Here is a 4,397-nt window from a genome sequence, read left to right on the forward strand (position 1 = left end):
CAAGCCCATTGCACTGTGGATGGTAGGGTGTAGTGAATTTGTAATTAACACTACACTCCTTCTACATAGCAGTCAAATATCCTGACATGAAGTTTGCACCTCTGTCAGAGACAACCTCCTTTGGAAACCCCACTCTGGAGAAAACTCCAAGTAGGGCCCTTGCCACAACAGGTGCTGTTGTGGTCCTCAGGGGAATAGCTTCTGGATACCTGGTGGCATGATCCACTACCACCAGTATAAATCTCTGCCCAGTGCAGTTTGGGGGTCCATTGGTCCAACAAGGTCTATCCCCACTCTCTCAAAGGGTACCCCCACCACAGGTAGTGGTATGAGGGGGGCCTTTGTTGTGCCACCTGATTTGCCACTGGCTTGGCAGGTAACACAGGAGCGACAAAACTCCTTGGCATATTCTGACATATGGGGCCAGTGAAAGTGAGGGACAAGCCTGCCCCAAGTCTTGTTCTGGCCTAGATGTCCTGCTAAGGGAATATCATGGGCCAAAGTAAGAAGGGAACCCCTAAATTGCAGAGGTATAACCAACCTCCTGGAAGCACCCGGCTTGGGGTCTCTAGCCTCTGAATAAAGGAGCCCATCATCCCAATACACTCTATGGGTACCTTGAGCATTTCCAGCAGCCTCAGCAGCAGCCTGCTGTCTGAGGGGTTCAAGAGAGGGACAAGCTAATTGATTCTGCCCCAGATCTGCCCTTGAGGGTCCCCCTGTCCCAAGAAACTCAACCTGATCAGGTTCAAGCTCTTCTAGGACAGTTCCCTCTTGGATCACAGAGTCATCCTCCTGGGAGGGCTGATCCTCAACCTGAGGCAGGGGGGAAGGCACTGCCTTAAACCTCTTTCTCTTTCTCTTGGGTTGTGTCTGGTCTATAGTTTCAGGATCCAGCACAGGTTCAGGTAAGCACTTTTTGGCCTGTGACCTGGTCACAGCAAGGACATGTGCTGAAATACCTAGCATCTCTGCATGAGTCCTATACTCCACTTCTGACCATACTGAGATTTCTAGATAATTGCCCAAAAGACATTCAACTGGGAGGTCTGCACTTACCACAACTCTTTTGAGGCCAGTTACCCCTCCCCAGGAGAAATTAACAACTGCCACACTATGTGTAGCAATGACATTGCTAGCATTGGTCACCAGGTAATTATCACCCAGTACAATCTGTCCAGGGTCCACAAAGTTAGGTGTCACCATAGTGACACTGGCTCAAGTGTCCCTGTAGGCCTGAGCCACTTTATCATTGATCAAAGGTGTCTGTCTGTACTTGCCGAAAGTATTGGGACTCACAGTAGTGGACATAGCCTTGTCCACATCACAGATCAGGACAGCCTGAGTAGGTATCCTGACTAGGCCAGGATCCACCCCAGTACCCATGGTTTACCCTACTATAGCCTTGGGTTGGGAACTACCACTGCTGACTGTACTAGGGGGTGCAGGTGCCTTAGGGGCTGCAGTGGTAGGGGCTATACCTTTCTTGGTGCACTCACTAAACCAGTGAGAGGCAGTTTTACAATAATTACACCAAGGTTTCTTTGGACCTTCTTTCTTCTTTTTCTTGGAATTTTGTGACCCCCCCTCATTAGAAGTATTTTGGGGGCCTGAATAAGACTTCTGGTCTTTTTGTTTCGGATCTCCACCCTTCTGGTCTGCCTTTTTCTGGTCACCACCTTGGTTCTTGGGTCTCTGCTTAACCCTGGTTCTGACCCATTTGTCTGCCTTCTTTCCCAATTCTTGGGGAGAGGTCAGATCTGAGTCAATCAGGTGTTGGTGCAACAACTGGTTCTGACAATTATTAAGGATTTGTTCTCTCATTATCAAATTATACAATCCTGTATAGTCCTTAACTTTACTTCCCAGGACCCAACCTTCCAGAGCCTTAGTGGCACAATCCACAAAGTCAGTCCAGTCCTGAGTCTGTGTCTTCTGGGTATCTCTGAACATTAACCTGTACTGTTCAGTGGTTAAGCCAAACCCATCAATTAGAGCACTCTTCAGGACAGTGAAGTTTTTAGCATCCTCATGGCTAACAGTGAGGAGTTTGTCTCTTCCTTTTTCTCAAAAGGAGAGCCATAAGATTGCTGCCCACTGACTTTGGGGAACCTGCTGTACCATGCAGGCCCTCTCCAAAGCAGTTATCCACTTGTGGATGTCATCCCCATCTTTGTAGGGCGGCGCAATCTTGCTCAGGTTTCTATGATCATAGGACCTGTCTTTATCCTTAGGGATATTGCTGCCACCAGTGGAATCTAATCCACTTAACTTTTGCTCCCTTGCTAAAGCAAGTTTAGCTTGGGCCAATGCTGTTTCCTCCTTTTCTATCTGAAGTTGGACAGCTCTCATCCTAGTTTGATGTTCTCTTCTCTGAGGAGAAGTCATTCCCCTTTGAGAACCCCTTGAGGCATTAGAGAGGAGAGACTCCCTGGAAGGAGATCTTTCCCTTCTATTACCTGGGAGAAGTCTGCTGTTAGGTCTGGGAAGGTGCAACTCTTCTCCATTCCCATGTAAGCTTAGGTTAGCCTGGCTAAGCATCCTGACCTGGACCTGGCTATCATCTCCATCTGAATCTTCCTCCACATCTTCCTCATCTACTTCTGGGGTTAGGGAGTCATCTTCTGTGGAGGGTACACCTTCACCTGTATTATCTGGGGGGCCTGGTTTAGAGGCCTTCTCAAGATCAGCTGCCTCTAGGACTTCTATCAGGTGCTGGATGGTAGGGTTGGAACCCTGTTTCAACTTTCTTGAGGTACACAATGATCTCATCTCTTGGAAGTTGAGCATATCATATCTGGAGGGTGCCTTGGGAAGGTCACTTACCACAGGTAGAGAACTGGAGGGTTCACCTGTGCCAGACATGTCTAGTGAGGTGTGGTGTGTGCACCTACCTACACTGAGTGTTTACCTACTAGAACCTCTCTAGGAGTTGTAGTCGGGTGTGCTAGGCCCTTTCCTCTACAACAACTAAGTTCAGTAGAACTTAAGTATTTTAAGCTTTGTTATATGTACCTATGGTACCTAATGTGATCTTTCAAATTATATCAAAGATTACAATTGGTAAAACAACAGCAAGCTCAAATACCAACCGCTGTACACCAATGTGAGAAGTTGGACTGCTATATGATGTTCACTATTCTAGTGAGCACCTTGCACCAGTCCAAACAACCCTTATGGTGATGGTTGTAAAGTCAACCTTATAGACCAGCTATCCTAGTGGTAGCAAGGACAAAAGCAGTCTTAGGCTAAACTCAAGAGGGCATGTGAAGCCAGCTGTTTTACCATATGCAAACCTTTTAATACCAAATGAAAGGACACCACACAGGTTATATATTCAAAATATATATGTATTTTTTTCTAAATTAATCCCCTTAACTCTGTATGAGCACAGGAGCACAAGCGTATAACAAGTAACTTAATATAACATACAAAAGTTGCACAAATATGGATAGGCTCTAGTGGCCTGCTAAACCATATACCAAAATAGTGGTATAAGAACCACGTCACGAACAATGGTAAGGCCTAGGGCCTTGGGAATGGCTGGGGCTACACTGGACTAACAGCAATTAGAGAGCAGGAGGCCCACAGGATGCTAGTGCAGTGTCTAAATGCACACGCGTGCACCTATAGAAGTCAATGGGTGCGTAAAGTTAGAAAGTTGCAGATTTGGAAGTCTTCCGACTGGACTAGAACTTAACCACTTAAAACTAGGACACTAGGAGTGTAAATCGCTACAGGAGCACCGCAGTACTCGCGTTACCTCACACACATGAAGCGGGTGCATAGGTGTCAAAGTGTGTCTGGTTTCGTACTATGGAACCTTGGAGAAAAGATGCTGCAGGCGACCAGGAGAGAAGAGTCCGGTTGGATCCAAGGGTGGATCGAAGATGTAGAGTACCTGAAAGCAGAGGGGACAGAGTCTGGGTCACTAGCCAGTGACCAGGAAGGAACCAGGCGATGTCGTGTTGCGATCAGGTGATGTCGTGAAGCTTGTCTCTGCTGCCACGTGGACCAGGAGGTGTCGACGACAACCAGGAGCTGGGCACGGACTGTACCACGAAGGCTCTCACTGTTGGCGGTGTCGGTTCTCGATTTGGAATCAACAGGCCTTGGCAAATGCAACCCATGCAGGAATCAAAGATGGCTTCTGGATCAGACCAGCAAGGTCTGATGGGCTGCTCCTTTTCAGGGGAGCAAGGGCTAGTCTGGAGCAACCAGACCAGCATTGGAAATCTAAAGGTTCGTCGTCGCAGAGGCCACTAGCCAATGGGCAAGTGACCGGACAGACGCGTTGAGCAGGAAAATGCAAAAGGGCCCCACGCAGCACTTGGTGAGTGTGGAGAGGTGATCTTAGGTGCAAAGGATGCGCGGGGCTGGGGCTTCTTAATCCCCAA

General features: G+C 47.9%; 1 pseudogene; it reads right to left on the minus strand.

Moving 5' to 3' along the window:
- Positions 1–479: 479 nt before the first annotated feature.
- LOC147722909 (uncharacterized) lies at positions 480–2,388 on the minus strand (annotated as a pseudogene).
- Between the last annotated feature and the right edge of the window lie 2,009 nt (positions 2,389–4,397).

This window comes from Lissotriton vulgaris, chromosome 4_1 (genome assembly GCF_964263255.1).
Source record: "Lissotriton vulgaris chromosome 4_1, aLisVul1.2, whole genome shotgun sequence".
Taxonomy (NCBI): domain Eukaryota; kingdom Metazoa; phylum Chordata; class Amphibia; order Caudata; family Salamandridae; genus Lissotriton; species Lissotriton vulgaris.